The sequence below is a fragment of the Lemur catta genome, chromosome 3 (genome assembly GCF_020740605.2).
Source record: "Lemur catta isolate mLemCat1 chromosome 3, mLemCat1.pri, whole genome shotgun sequence".
NCBI lineage: Eukaryota > Metazoa > Chordata > Mammalia > Primates > Lemuridae > Lemur > Lemur catta.
This window is the reverse complement of record NC_059130.1, coordinates 72,861,343-72,878,504: the sequence shown is the minus strand read 5'-3', so window position 1 is coordinate 72,878,504 and position 17,162 is coordinate 72,861,343. Positions and strand designations below refer to the sequence as shown.

The 17,162-nt window shown below is 34.0% G+C and overlaps 1 protein-coding gene and 1 pseudogene across 3 annotated transcripts in view; both read left to right on the top strand.

Annotated features, from left to right (window-relative positions):
- LRRC7 (leucine rich repeat containing 7) overlaps window positions 1-17,162 on the top strand; it is a 496,095-nt gene that overhangs the window by 150,753 nt on the left and 328,180 nt on the right. The gene's annotated exons all lie outside the window — the stretch shown is intronic.
- Window positions 14,922-15,568, top strand: LOC123635527 (annotated as a pseudogene).

Below are 17,162 nucleotides of genomic sequence, written 5' to 3'. Positions count from 1 at the left end.
TCATTGAGTTGTTACTCTTAGCCTGCCAGTACTGTAGGGGACAGTGTAAGTCTAAGTGGATTCCTGTAACCATCCCCGTTAATACTCATTATGTGAAAAAAATAACCATATTTTACAGAATTACTATTCCTAGATTAATTACCATTAGAAAAAAAAAAAGGAGGATTTCTGTGGGAGCTTTAAGTTAAGGAATTTAGAAATTATAAACCAAAACTTGATGTATCATTTCCAGGCTCTGACTGAATGAAAAAGTGTGGTTTTACATATTTTTTGTGGGCCTTTACATTTCCTTACAAGACGACACTAAATAAACAGTCTACAATTTTTAATATGCAATTGTACCATAATCGTATACTAATCAATATAGAAAAATCTTAAATAAAAGCTATTAATCATTTTGGCAATTATTAACTTATGACAGTTCTGAGTGTGAGAATGGTGTAAAAATAGTTCCCAGGAGGGATTTAGTCAACATGCACTTATATCATCCTGTCAACCATTTTTATCACCGTGTATTTTTATGTTCCCTATGGGTGCTCAATACAATATCAACTGTCCCTGGAAGTCACCTGGAATGTATATTTAGTGGCAGTTTTATTACCTTTTCAGATTATATCATACCATATTTTTATTTATCTTTCAAAATTATTGATAGAATAGTTTGATATTTAATATGTGTTGGTGACAAGTTTTTTTGGAAAACATGAATTTCTACTATATATAAAAAAAATATGTAACACCTTTATTGAAATCTAACTAGAAACTGTTTGAAAAGGCAGATTTGTTCTTGCTTTGAAAATACCATATAAACACCAAAAAAAAAAAAAAAAAAAATCAGTCCCATCTGTCAAATTGCCTGGAGATTGCATTTAACAAGGAATGAAGCTACATTAAAGGCCATGAAATATGCAACAAGGGAAGGAAGGATAAAGCCATCCTGCAGTTCATTGGCTTCACCTACTGTGCAGTGTACTCCTTGTGAACAAGATAGATTGGGTAGTTATTGCTACATCAAAATAAGTGCCATGGTGGGGAGTAAGAGAATTGAAAAAAGGATAGTGGACTACAAATTCCAACTCCTTCCATGATCATTAGCCAAGGAAATGTGAAAATTAATTACATTTTCTTTCATTTTAAGGGAACAGATCAACTTTTCTTATTAGGAAACAAAAAAAGCTTATTTACAATCAAGTAGCCTGCAACTCCATTAATATTATTACCAATTTGGCAGATGAAAGAAATTTTGCAGCTAAGCCCAAGGGAAAAGGAACAAATTGCTAAAGTGTATGCTTCTGAGATGGATAATGGCAATAATATAAACTCACTATTGTTTCACCAAAATGTGGAAGAAGCACTAGAAAATAGAGCTCATTTGGAGGATGCTAGCGGAAAATAATCTGTTCCTAAATTAGCCCACTGAAAAAAGAGACATGATAAACGTATTTAGACACCCTTTTCAAAGGTAGCTTTTCCTTTGGATTGTACTTTTGAAAGGTGTTCACTTTGTTATCAAGCAACAAATTGAAAAAACATTATCTGGGACAAAATGTTCAATGTCAGATTTATTGAAAGTGGTCTCCATCTGTGAATGTTAGCAAATCTATCCAAGGATTCTCTACCAATACATTTTGAAGACAGGATAATAGCATCAGATGTCCTGAGCTATTTATAAACACTTATGAAATAGGAACTACACTATTAAAAGATCTTGATTATTAGTGGTAAGAAGTTATTTGGTACTTCCAAGTAAAATATGAAAATGTCCTCTCTACTGTCCCTAAGTTTTCTCACTTTACGGGCTAAGAAAACTCCATTTTTAATTCTAACTAATTTATTTAAAACACTAGACAAAGTATTTTGCTTGATTTCCTTATACCAGTATATTCTTCAAACCATTTAGTTCCTACAAAATTTAATAAAATAGAAAAATAGTCTCTCAATAAAAAAAAAGTTACAAGTGGCAAAAATAATTCCAATTTAGTGGTAATAACAATTATCTAATTCTTAAAATACTGACTTCTTTAAAAAAGTATGGAACATAACTTCACAAAAAAAGAAAACTATTTTTTTAATTAAAGGAAACTTTTAACACTATGGCAAATAAACAGATGTTTTAAAGATTGTAGTTTTAAATAGTTGGATGATATTATACAATCTAATGAAAAATACAAAGCATATATATATATATATAAAATTATTCAAAGGAAGATGCATACAATTATGACTAAAATATGCAATCACTGAGAAATTCCCAAAGTTCTGGTGAAGTGAAAAAAAGGTATACCTGAAAGCTTAGAAATAAAGGATCTAAATATCTTGCCCAAATTCAGGAACTATAAAACAGCAATTATTTTAAGGCCTATATGTCAATTTTCTGTTGTGAGAGAATGAGATAAAGATTGTTTCATATTGACAGACAGGGACAAATATCTACAGAGAAATTAGATTTAAATAAATGTAATAATGGAGCCCCTATTGAAGAAAATATAGAGAATTCTGCAATGCTCAATTGGCCTCAGTATATGCTTGTAATATTTTGACTCTAAATTTTGACAAAATGAAGAGTTGGCTCTGTCCCCTTTTAATGAACAAAAATACTTTAGTTTCCTTGAACTAAAAATTAAATGTGAATACATACACGGGGCTATAACCAACATGCTCCTTTGAAGAATGATGTTTGCCAAAATATTCTGTATAGAGTAAACCACTTTAACATGTTAGAAACATGTTCATGGTTAACAGGGATTCCATTCATTTCTGAGAAAGTGGGAATTAATCAATGACACAGGAATTGATTCAGAGGCTCTGCATTAGCCAAATGAGAAAGGGATATCTAATTCCTAGGGGAGATTTCAGTGTAGGAATGGATCTAGATGGGTTTCTATAGAAAAGACAATGTAAGAAAAAAATACATGAAGCATGTATTTTCTTACCTGTTTAAGACATTATAAAGTTAGAAAATCTCAGAAATGGCGACCAATGTATTCTATATATATTAATAAATGAAAATATTTTTATAAAGGTGATTTGACTCAGATCATGTGGCTATTTAATGGCAGAACTGGAGCTAGAATTTAGTTCTCTGGACTCTTAATCCAAAGCTCTTTAATGGAATTCTGGCAAGATTCCTGATGATACTTGATGTTCCCTGTTAGACATGCAATTAAGCTTATAATTGGTCCTTGTTCCACTTCTCTGTGAACATGACTTTCTTCAGATTCTATGAAATGGTACATTATTCACTGAGGGACAGAGAAGAGAGTGTAAAATTAAGTCAGCGAAGTAATTTTAAGTTGTCCAGGACACAAGGATAATAACATGATTTGATTATTTGTTATTTTCAACTCATGTTTTCTTATTTGGATTAACTGAGTACCTGATTCATCTATGTTAGCTATAAAGGACTTTCAATTTCTGAAGAATAGTAAAAATTTTTATTGTAAATTGGAGCCTCCTCTACTGTGCTTTCAGGTTTCCCCTGAATTACGATGTTTCATGTCATGCCCAACATTGCTCTTCTTAAAACTATCAAAACCTTTCTTTGCTAGCACTAAAAATCTTTTCTACTTGTTTCTCAATACTGCGTCTATTTTTATGCAGAGAAACAACATCTTTGCTAAAAATGTCATTTTTTTCCCAAAGGCATTTGGCTTTACTGTATCAGATTTATGCCTCTGTAGGAGAAGTTTTCCATCTTAGAAATCAGTTTATCATGTTTTCCTGCTATGGTTAATTGTACTTATCTACCATCAAGCAACTTAGCTGGGGTTAGTTTTCTCCTAACTAACCCTACGGTCATTTTTAGGTGATCATAAATAAAAGTTTGAATTGATGAGATGGTGCTCTTGTTTGTAATAAGAAACATTGCAAAAGTTGGAGCTGCACATAAAAGTGGCATAAATAGCAGAGGACTAAAGTTGGGAGTGTCACATGTATTTATCAAGAATCCAAGCTCCTGTTTAACTTTTTTTGTTTTATATTAATTTTTAATCTTATTATTAAGCAAAACGGTCATTGTCAAAAAGTTAGAAAATACATATAGTTAAAATAAAGAAAATTTAAAGTATCTATAAGCCATTGGGGATAACCCCTATTAAACTTCAGTTACCTCTGGGTGTAGAGCTTCATGCCTATAATCCTAGCACTTTGGGAGTCCAAGGTGGGAGAATTGCTTGAGGCCAGGAGTTTAGCCTGGGAAACATAGCAAGACCCCATCTCTACAAAAAAAAAAAAAAAAAAAAATCAGCCAGGTGTGGTGGCATGTGCCTGTAGTCCCAGCTACTTGGGAGGCTGAGGCAGGAGGATTGCTTGAGCCCAGAAATTCAAGGCTCCAGTGAGCTATGATCACACTACTGAAGTCCAGCTTGAGTGACATACTGAGACCTTGTCTCAAAAAAAAAAAAAAAATTCAGGTACCTCTATCTGAACACACACACACATACACACACACACACACACACACACACACACACACACACCCCTATGAGAAAGAATAATTCTCAATGTGAAATTTGTTGAGATTTTTTTGCTTTTAGCAATATATGATAAAGATTTTATCATTAAAAACAATCAATTTTGAATTAAAAATACTAATTCAGTGTGTGGATTTTACATGAATATTATTACTGAATGAAAGAGAGCAACATGAGCCAGAGTATTCACCTATAACATCATTTTAATAGCTGCATAGTATTTCATTATAAGTGCATTCTGTATTTATTTAACCAACCCTCTCTGGCTACATTTTGAGCTCTTCTAAGTTTTCTTTGCTTTTATAAGCAATCATGCCTGACTTTTGTACACAGTTAATTCTAGGTAGATTTTCAAGGGTAGAATTACTATTCAAGTAAAATTTCTGAATAACAGTTTTGAACTCTTCACTTCCTATTCTCTTTGTTTCCTATGCCTATTGCTAATTTGATTTTATGCTGGAGACATTTTTTACTCCAGTTTTAGTGAACTATAGACAAAATGACTGAAAAATAATTTTTTAAAGTCATGTGGATAAATAGCATGCTTATCCAATGACAATATACAAAGAAGCATATAAGAATAATAAAATATTTTCTAGATTTTCAGACCTATAAAAAAGTATTAAAAATAGAAAAAGGAGTATTCACATATTCTTTACCTAGATTCAACAATTGTCAACCTTTAGTCATATTATCTTAATCTAAGTTGCAGACATTATGACACTTTTACCTCTTCTAAATTAAGGACAGTCTCTTTTATAACCACAACAGGCCTAAGAAAATTTATAATAATTACTTAACATAATTCACTATGTAGTCCACATTTAAATTTCCCCAAATGTCTCCCAAATGAAATTTATGACTGTTTTGTTTCTAATCCAATCAACATTTATGCATTACATTTGGTCATTTTGTCCCTTTCTTCTCTTAATCTATAATAGTGTCTCTGAATTTCTTCAACATATTTCTTTTGCATAATATTGACTTTTTAAAAAACTCTTGGCCAATCATCTTTTAAAAGGTCCCATATACTGGATTTGTTAATCATTTCCTCATTATTATATTTAGGTTATCCATTTGGGCAAAACTACTAGATTGCTCATGTTGTATGATTCTTATTTTATCACATCAGAAGACATACAATATCAATTTGTACTACAATTGGTGATACTAAATTTGACCACTAATTGAGTTGATGCTAAATTCCTCCACTGTATGTTTCCTTCCATGTAATTAGTAAATAATTATAATAGATAAATAAATAATGTGTGGGTTTTGAAAGTATGTGAATATCCTGACTCCCAACAACATTTTTACCCAATAGTTACAGCATCCATTGATGATTCTTGTCTGAATTCCATTAAAGATTGCAAAAGGAACATAGTCTATTCATTTTTCTATGTTGTATTAGCATTCTTTCAAGAAGCTTCCTTTTCAATCTCTCTATCATTCTCTCTGTCTCTCTCTGTCTCTCTGTCTCTGCCTCTCTCTCCCTACCTCACCCTTATCACTATAGACTCATGGGTTCATTTTTAATTCAATAATTTTTAAAAATTCAATGAAAGCAATAGAAATGTGATTGCAAAACTAGCACACTTTGGCTGGTAAAAATGTTCAAAATTATGCCATTGGGGAAGATGCATACATTTAGTAATATTAGCAATGTTCTATCATTATTTTTAAATAATGATTTTGATGCTTTTCTGCACGTCTCACCATAACATGTTGAAATTAATTACTTCACAATTTTCTCTTTCCAAAAATGGCATTTTAAATTTGTGAGATTAAACACTGCAGAAGCGTTATTCAGCTTGCTTTGTAAATGCCCATGAGACTTGATTACTTTTTCTTACTGATACACTAAGAATAGAAAATTATTGATTTATTCAGTAACATAATCTAGGATGTTTAATATTTCAGCATTGCTAAGTCACTTTGCTGTATCTTTACCTCTTAAAGAGAAACCAAAGAACTTCATTTGTAATTACTACTTTTCTATTTTTAGTGTTTTACACAAATAAAAATTACTTAATGTTTTCTTCATATTTTAACACAATCCAATAGTATTTCAAAGACAATGAGATATTTTAGATCAGCAAAAGGCAGTTTTCAAAAATATTTCATCAGTGTTTGTGAATAAGTTAAATAATGATTCTCTTTCAGAGGAACAAAATATCTGAGAGATAAAAATTTCTATCTGGAAAGTTATGGAAAATTTTCATTAACTTTAATGTGAATGTCCATTCTTGTGTGTGTAGTGGATAAATATATATATTTTAAAGTAAAACCATCACTATTTGAATATGGATTCATTCACGGCTTTGGGACTTCATTGCTATATCTGTACAAAGGGGACAAAGCTGCCTGCTCTTCGTCCTTAATGTAAGACCCACAGTAGGCCTCATCTGATTGATGTAGCCATAACGATTATTATCGCCATCATCATCTTGACCTTGCCTTTCATATTATCAGTCTTGGAATTGATTTGAAGGTTGTGAAAGTAGGAGTCTTTTATATAAAGGAGTTAAAGACGACCTTTTTGTATTGGTCTTTATGTTGTTTACTTTTCTCAAAGCCTGCCAGTGCCAAACTCAAATTCTTACACATCTAAGTGCTTTACATGTTGCTCAAATAGTCATAGTTTTAGCTACTTAGAGTCTTGCTGCTTCGCTTGTGCCACAAATCTTCACCAGCCATCTGCTAACCATAGACAGGACGCACCCTATGGCTACAAAAGACCTCAAAGGGCTGCTACCCCTTGTAGCTTTATGACCCAGAGACTCCCCACTTGGCTGCTGAGCAACATCATCTAGACGTATAAGCCTCCTGTCCGATTGCCCTCTTTCCCAGAGTTCCCTTGCCCTAGGCCCCTTCTGTGTAGTGGTCCCTGCTATAGTGTTTGGAAGGTCTCCCAGTGGGAGACTCTTGCAAACCTGTCCAAGTGAGTCCTAATAAAGCTCGTTGTGCAATACTGCCATCTGGTGGTCATGTCATTTCTTTGATTAGCCCCCACATCCTGGAACTCACCCACAGTCTCATACTGGAGTTTTAGATTAAAGACTAAGAAGCTAAGAGTCTTTTAATAAATACTAAGCCTGGAATTCACTCTTTTGCTTTTTTAAGACAGGATGGAAGGGGAAGTATGGACTTTGGTCTACATTTATTTCACAACTTTACCCTAGGGAGTTTTATTGTGAGCTCTATTGCACTGATCCAACAGCGAATCTGATTTTTTTTTTTTTTTGACAGAAACTGCCTTAATTTTATCCCAGAGGGTGACATATATTCGTCTGGGTTTACTGAAAACCATATCGAATGCCAAATAAGGGGCTGAATCTCTTAAGGAGGGCCATCTACGTCTTACTGAGACCACAGGAAAAGAAAAATGTACTGAGTTCTAATAAGGAATGTTACATTGATTACTTCAATCAGTCCTATTTAGGAGGGAATATTGCTATTTTATTGGGAAGGTAACTAGAATGATAGAGCTAGTAATTGGTAGAACTGGTATTTGAACCCTGATCTTATCCCTTCATAGGCCATGGTCTTTCTTGCTCACCATCCTGCTTTAACTGTACCAGAGTGGGTGCTGATCTGCAATTCAGCATTTTATAAGACCTCTGAAAAGGATACAAATATCTTTTTAAAATATTTTTCTGCAAGATTTTATTTCTCTCTGTGTTTTTCTATTTTTCACTTCATCAAATATCTTATAAAATCGAAAAGTAGAACTCTTCAAAACAAAACTCCTACCCTTTAAAAAAAATGCCTTTATGTGTTTTTCTTATTATACACAGTGTTAGTTTATCAGTGGGCTGCTGTTTGAACCAGTTGCTTAGGGAGATTGAATAATACCCCTTTGAGAGAGGGAAAAAGAAAGGCTATTTTTATTCAAAAACAACACACTGGTGGATCTGTTAGTTGCAAAGGCAAGCCCCCCTACCCCCCACCCCCAAGAGGTAGCTTATGTGAGAGAAATAAGACACAGAAAGAGCTAAACTGCTTCACTTAAGAAACTATCGGGAATTACAAATTTGAGTCTTGGCAGCGTGAGAAGGAAAAAACTTAAATGGACCCTGGAGACTCAAAAAAAAAGTAGATAGGCAGGAGCAAGGTTTTGAAGGACTCTTAATAGCTTGGAAACAAACAGGACTTAGAAAAAGATGGCCAAGTGAGAAATCCCTTAGAGAGGAAAATCAGACTATCATTATGTCAAAAATAGCAGCTTTTAGGTTACTAGGTATAATATAAAATTCCTGAACTGAACAATAAAAAGGATTTGAGAGGCTTGTCTAAAAGCAAGATAGTGGTAGCTGGTCACTATGGTAACCAGAGGTGAAATGATGCTGACAGGAAGAAACAATGTTAAGATTAGGTTGACTTTATGTATAAAGGACATAGAGAAAGAAAATCAAGTTGCCTTTTTTCATATATCCATTCTTCTTTGATTTGGAAAAGGAAAGATAGAGGGACAGTCACTAGCTAGTAAATATAATATAAATCATATAGTTTTTCCTGATTTTCTTGGGGGCTAGCTAAAGGCAGGCCAAGGTAAGGAAAGTAAGCGCAATAATTAAAGGTATTAGTCATAGAGGGGGACAGCCATGGGGCTTTCACCATGTCCGCTGTCAGCCCAGGAATATAGAAGAAGAAATGCTTCCCATCCACCAAGGATCAGAACGGCTTGAGGCCATATTTCTACTGCCAAGCCTGCTTAACAGCTATAGAATGATTTAAACTGTACAGTCTCAGAATGGATACAACATCAAAGAGCACAAGATTGTAATAAGATTGGGAGTACACTTTGAGAAAGTTAATTGATTTGACTGTAGGCCTTTGTGTTCATTTTTTTCCATTGCTTTGAATGGTATTTACATTTTTATTATCAAAGGAGAAGTGGGCTATTTACTGGTTAACTGGACAATTTACTAGTTAATTGTGCCAGGTAATTTACATCTCATTTAATTTAATGAGGAGCTAGTGATTAAAGATATAAAGTCATATTTTGCCAAAAACAAGTTTAATTTGTGTCCAATGGTGGCTATAAATCTGAATTTTCAAGATATCAATCCCCAGAGAAGAAACTGGCTGCTGGTTTATGCTATTATATAAAGAATTATCATTAGGCAAACTGAATTCACTTGAAAAGTTTACAGTTAAAAAAGAATGCCCTTGTCATCTGTTAGTCAGAATCTGGTTTTATAACCACCCAGTGTTCACAGATGTGAGCAGCATCAGAAAAAGGGCTCTAATGCAGAGAGCAACCAAATGGAGAAAATTAACAGGAGATGAGAGGTTAGAGGCTCTTCTGTAGGATTGGTCAGTTTTCTAAATAGAAGGAAAGGAGTACATTTATGATGGCTGTACAGACCAAGGATGGCTGGAAGAGTCTGCCAGGGCTGCCACAACAAACCACAGACTGGATGGGTTAAACAACAGAAAGTTATTTTCTCATAGTTTTAAGGGCTGAAAGTCTAAGATCAAGGTGCCATCAGGTTGCCTTCTCCTGAGGCTTCTCTCTGCGGCTTACAGATGGCTCCCTTCTCACTGTCTCCTCACATGGCCTTTTCTCTGTACACACTCATCCCTGGTGTCCCTTCCTCTACTTGTTAGGACATCAGTCATTTTGGATTGGGGCCCCATTTTTATGACCTCATTTAACCTTACTTAGCTCTATAAAGCCCCTATCTTCAAATACAGTCACACTGGGAGTTAGGGCCTTAACATAGGAATTTGCAGGGGGCGGGGCGGGGGAGGGCGGAGCTTAATTCAGTCCATAACAATTGCCAATGCCCAAAACAGAGTAGACTAGTAGAAGTGTTCGTTCATAAATTTAGACAACAAATATTTATTAAGTATCCACTATATGCTAGACACTGCACTAGACACTGGAAGAGCTACAGTGATAAAAGGCAAATGTGGATGTTATTCTATAGGTTAGTGGAGAAGGGAGTCATTTCAACAATTATACTGCATGAACTGGAAAGTGCTGAGTTCTCTGAACTGTGCAGGAGTATTTAGCAGGGGCTCCCAATCTAGTCCTGCCAGATTAAATATAGAATGACCAGTTACATTTGAATTTCAAAAAAAAAACAAAAAACAGAAAAATTTTTAGTATAGATGTGTCCCAAATCCTTTTTGGGACCAGAGATTGGTTTCATGGAAGATAACTTTTCCATGGACTTGATAGACTCGGGGTGGGGGAATTGGGGAGGAAGGGGGAGAGTGCTCAGGCCGTGAAGTGAGTGATGGGGAGGAGGGCAGCAGCTATGAGGCTATAAATGCAGATGAAGCTTCATTCACTCAACTTCCATGGATGGTGGTGGAGGGGGAAGCTTTGAGGCCTGGTCCTCAGCCCAAGGGTTGGGGACTACAGTCCCAAATATTGCCTGGGGCATACTTATAGTATCCATTGTTTATCTGAAATTTAAATTTAATTGGGAATCCTGAGTTTTTTGTTATTTGATTGTTTTTGCTTTTTTGTTTGTTTGCTATATCTGTCAACTCTATAATCCAGGAAAACTTCGCAGAGAAGGTGACATGTAACCTAAGAGGTGATGGATTGAGTAAGAGCAGGAAAAAGATAGGAAACCAAAAGAGAAGAAAAGAATCGTGGACCACAAAAAGATGTTAGAGACTAGCAGGGAAGGTAGAAACCTCCAAAATGCAGTGTAGATGAGAACCAGTGGTAGAAGCAGACATTTAGCAATGATTAGCCATAGAAATAGAGAACAGAGACAGGCATGAGGAAGAGATGGAAGAAATAATAACCCAATTCTACTAGTCTCCAAAGGTAATCAATATAGGAATGAGCTAGAAAAGATTTACCAACCAAGACCAGCCATCACTAAGTCTTGCTGATTGTAACCATAATTTAGTTATTTATTTACTTAATTTTTTACTATGTTCACTCCTTTCTTCTCTACCGCCTTCTGCCTGCAACTTCTTCAGGAGCCTCCTGATTGGTTTCCTAACCTTCTTCAAACTCTTCTCCACAAAGCAGCAAGATGCAAATGCAAATCTGATCAGATCCTTCCCCCCAACTTAGAACCCTCAGCACATTTCAAGATGCACTTTCATCTTGTTTAAGCCAATACAAATTATTCAGAAAGTGGTTCTAAGATTTAAAAAACTGATCAAGATTTGAACGTGATTTTAAAAGAACAAGAACAGAAACATAAAAATTATATGTGTGTGTTTATGCTAGTTATATAACATAAAAACTCAGAAGGAAAGCATTCTAAAATCCATACAGATTCTAAACTGAATAAAGCAGAGCCAGGTATATGAGATAATTAGAGTCATAAGTATTACTTTTGGTAAAAATATGAACAATTCCAGTCAAAAACCATTATTTTGTCTATCATTTAGGACACTCATTGGTTTGTATCAGAATCAAGATTAGAATGCAAATTTTCTGGTTTCTTAATATATACTTATAAGTATACATAAGCTCCTTTATACAAATTATAACTAAGTAACATAGTATATTTTCAGTGAAAAGATTTTCAAACCAATAGTAATTTTATATACTCATATATTTTATTTTGGGTGTGTTTAGTATCTTCAGATTAGTCATTACAAAATATTTATGCATGTATGTGAGGGAGGGTCATGTGTATAAATACTGTGAGATATCTCAGCAACCAGCTCTGAATAATTGGCGATATGAGACTTGCTTATTTAACAATGCTTACCAAATTCTGCATTAGTATGTTCAACCATTCTCAGATTAAAGTAGAAAAATAGGATGACTATTATTTCATAGAGACATTCCATAGACCTTCATTATTTTGAATTTTTGTGACTGAAAATGTAATTATATTAGTACCTTTAACTTTATCAAACATGCCTTTACTGTTTACAGAGCATAATTGTAAAGTATAAATGACAAGTAATTTTTTTCATTTTTATGTACTTTTTTGTACCCATGGCAGAAAAATATTTCTGAGCCATAGATTTACTAAGAATAGTAAGATATTCTATTGTTAAAGAAAACAGAGTTGGTGTCTGGTCATTTTTATTATAACCTACCTGGATGTTATTTAGAACATAGATGTTACTATAGAAGACATTTAATGAGAAAGATGATTCATTATTTAGAAGTCACCCATATGTAATATCTGATAAAGCACAAACATGCTTGGCCATTTCTTTCTGGAGAAACTTAAAAAGAAATCCACATCATCAGCTGGCTAAGGATGGATACTTTCAAAGTAAATAATTCTGGAATTGTCTGTCTTGGTCAGGAATGAGCAGGTTAGGGTCAGTATAAGTCCTCAGATAGAGCTTGACAGTTTACCATAATAAATGTTAGAAAGTGCTCTGAGAGCACAAGAATAGAATAACTTACATCCTGAGGAAGTTGGAAAAGATTTGCAGAGGGAGTGACATTTGGAATGTCTTAAAGATGGATGATTAAGATTTCTCCAAGTTAAGAAAACAATGAAGATCATTCCTGGCATAGAAAATCATTTGCCAAAGCATGGAAGAACGCAAACGCATTGTGGATGTGTGTTAGGTGGGAAGAAGTTGACAGCATTTCTAGGGTAGGCGATGAGGAAGCCAATTAGAAAACTATTTAAGAAGTCAAAGCAAGAGAAAAAAGGCAACATGATTAAACATTACAGCAATGTTACAATGAGGAGAAGCCAAATTTAAAAATCTGACTTATTTGTGATATTGAAAGTGAAAAAATGATAGAAAATACACAGTAAATGATGCTTCCAAAGTTTTAATGCAGGAGATGGAGGAGTAGCAACTGAAAGATGGAAGTGCCTTAAGAAAGTCAGATTTGGGGAAGAAAATAATGAAAGCATGTGTTAAACAATGTTGTAAGTTTAAAGGAAAACTAACACAATAATGAATGAGTCTGTAGAGGGGGAGAAATTCATTGAGGACAACAATTTTGTGAGACTTACCTGAAATATAAACTTTTAACAAGAAAAAAATCTTTTCTCTGTTACTCTGATATTGAGATTGTATGATTGTATGTATTTACTATACTTCTTTTTAAAAGCAGAAAATTTCTAAAAAACGATAAAATACCCTTCAATTACTATGCCCTACTCAATTAAATCTATTATAATCTCTACAAAACAGCCCACCAATACTCATGATAACTCTGAGACAAGCAAACAAATTATTCTACTAAATATATTCTCTTTACTATGGTTGGGGAAAATACATTTTTAAAATATAAATGGAATATTTAATCTATGAAGATAAAGAGATGGCTGAGTTATCTAGCATAATCACTTATTCCAAAGTGTCCATGTTTTCCCCTGTTTCAATACAGCATGCTCTCAACACATGAATTTATACACACACAAGCACAGTGCATATAAACTCATTTAATAATTTTTTTTCTACTATCCTTAAAAACTAAGTAGATGGCCCAGGAGAATGATGAAATTATGTTACTTGTCTGCTCAGATTAGATTTGGCTTTTGGTTCAGAGCCAGTCTAGGAAAATAGTTGTTGCTACTTAATGAGAAACCAGGTGTATTTTGTCTCCTTTAATGTTCATTTCTGTACCTTGTTATGTTCTCCATATGTCTAGAAAATGTGAAATGGAAAGAAGATTTGCCCTGACTACATTCATATGTTAATCTCAGTACAATTGCTGGAGATGGATTGAGTTCTAACTGGGTTCATGAAAAAAAGTGAAACAATTGAATTTATATTACTAAAAGAATTATTTGGTCTGTAGCATTCTGTGTCAGTAAGAAACATAAATATTCTTGATCTAAGGCTTAGTGCAAAATTCCAAGCTCACTCAATAGAAACATTTCCATTTGAAAAGGGTGCATTAGAGACAATGGAAAACAAAACCTTACTAATATTTTTCTCCCCATTTATTCATGCTATTGTAAATACACTTAACCAAATGCGTGTGTGAAATGTGTGTGAAAACACACAACCAAATGCGAGGTGACATGGTAAAATGCTATAAATTCTATTTGTCTTCCATATATAAAGATGCACCCTTTATTTGATCATTTACATGGTTCTCTTATAATGGATCCACCTGCTCAAAAGTCATGGCCAGTAGTAAACTTCCAAAAATGTCTGGATTATTCACACACTGTGCTGGGACTATACCTGAGAATTATCCTACTTATCAAAATGAGACTGTTCCTATAACTAAAATAGGAAGTTATGGGATTAGCAGATGATCTTGTTCAGCAGGTGAGAAGGGAATTCCCAGAAATGATATTTAAAGGCAGTGATTGGTGAAAATAAAGTGTTTCTTATTTGTACTCCATTGAGTTCATCAATAAACTGATTTTATAAGCATAATCAAAGGCAGAACAAATAAAGAGATAGATTTAAAGCAGCTTAGCTCTTTTCTGGCTGGAATCACAGAGAGTGTCAAAGAGAAGAAAAAGAAGGTTCCTGCTGTGCCAGAAACCCTTAAGAAAAAGCAAAGGAATTTCGCACAGCTGAATGAAGATCAAGTGCCTGAGAAAGAAGTTTGCCCACAAGATGCTTCAAAAGACAAGGAGGAAGCTTATCTGTGAAAAAGCTAAGCATTATAGGAATATAGACAGATATACAGAACTGAGATGCAAATGGCTAGGATGGCAAGAAAAGCTGGCAACTTCTAGGTACCTGTACCTACCCTATAGATTGTCATTTGTCATAAGGATCAGAGTCATCAGTGGTGTGAGCCCAAAGGTCTGACAGATGTTGCGGCGTCTTTGCCTTCGCCAGATCTTCAATGGATCCTTTGTTAAGCTCAACAAGGCTCCAACTAACATGCTGAGGACTGTGGAACCATATATTGCATGGGGGTGCCCAAACGTAAAGTCAGTAAATGAACTAATCTGCAAGCATGGTTATGGCAAAATCAATAAGAAGGAATTGCATTGATAGATAACACTTTGCTCAATTTCTTGGTAAATATGACATCATCTGCATGGAGGATCTGATTCATGAGATCTGTGCTGTTGGAAAATGCTTCAAAGAAGCAAATTACTTCCTGTGGCCCTTCAAGTGGAATGAAGAAAAAGACAACCCATTTTGTAGAAGGTGGAGATGCAGGCAACAGGGAAGACCAGATCAACAGGCTTATTAGAAGAATGAACTAAGGTATCTACCATGATTATTTCTGTAATCTGGTCAGTGAATAAACAGTGACTGCTTTCAAATTGGAGTAAAATTAAAAAAAAAAAAAAACAGCTTAAATTACACTTGGCTCCACCAAACTGACAAAAATTGAAAATAAACTGATAATATCTGCTGGCAATGGTAAAAGAAAATGAACATTCATGTACAATACTCCGAGAATATCAATTATAAAATAACTGAGCAGTTTTGCAGTATTTACCAAGAAGCATAAAAGTGTTGAAATGATTTTTTACCTAGTAAATGCACAAGAGTTTATATTTAAGGTTGTTTATCAAAGTATTAATTATAATTTGAAAAAATGGTAAATGTATATAAATTCCTAGTATGGGAAGAAGACTGGCCAAATAAATTAGTAGACGTATTCATGGCAGAATATTTCATAGTCTTCAAAAAGTATTTTTCAAGGAATATTTAATGATATGAGAAAATGTTCACAGTATAATGCTAAATCAAAAAGCATGACACAAAACAATACATTTAATCTTAATGATGTGCGTGTGTATTGGTGTGTGTGTGTATATTTGGCGTGCAACCTCAGAGGGAGAATGATAGGAAATATATCACTGTGGTACTAGTGCTGTATTTCCAGAAGACAAGAGTACTGTGAATTTTCTTCTCTTATTTATACTTTTCTATATTTTTCAAATTCTTGATAATTAATATCTGTTACTTTTATATTCTGAAAAAAATAACAAATAGAATTTTAAATAGTGAAAGTCCGATTAAGCCGAATTATGTGACCAAAATGTCTAAATAGTTCTTTCATTACTCCTATTTCTTGTCTCTATGCCAGTGTAATAATGTTCATTAGTAAAGTATCACCCAGATATATTTCACATGATCTAGTGGTTAATAGCGTACTTTCTAAGGTAATATAATTTCTATTTTTATCCTCTCTCAGAAGTTCTTGAATTTACTTCCGTGGTGACTTTAGGATATCCACATTCACGTACAGTGTCCTCTCTTTTCCATTAGAACTACTTCTCCTGAATGAGAAACACCCTTCATTTCCATATGAAGTCATCATATCACTTTTGCAAGACACTTCTGAAATCTTTATCTAACTCTTTGGATCAAATTTTTAGGTTCAAGTAGTTTATTAGAGTTACTATGTGTGGTTACTTAAAGATACTGGTAGTCATTTTTTTTCCTGGCTGTTTATTCCTGAAAAAGTGTGAGTACCCTGTTGACTTTATTCCCTCTGTGATGTCATGTGTTCTTCAGAGTGTCTAGTTTTATACTCTTATTGGGCATTTTTTACCTGCATCTGAAATTATAGTTTTAAATCCTTTTCAACATGTTGGTGAGTTTAAGTTCAAACAAAATTTTCATCTTTGCTTCACTTGTTTACGTATTAATGTGTACAAAAGAGAATTTCACTGAGAACATATTGTGTGTCTGCCATGTAATCTCTGTCATGTATTTGGGTATAAATAAAACACAGAGTCTTTTTTTTTTTTTTTTACAAATAATAGTCTAATGAAGAGCTCATGCTACCTCAAGAGATTGGTAAGGAAACAACTGTAATAAATCTGTGCCAGAGTTGGGCCCTAAGTT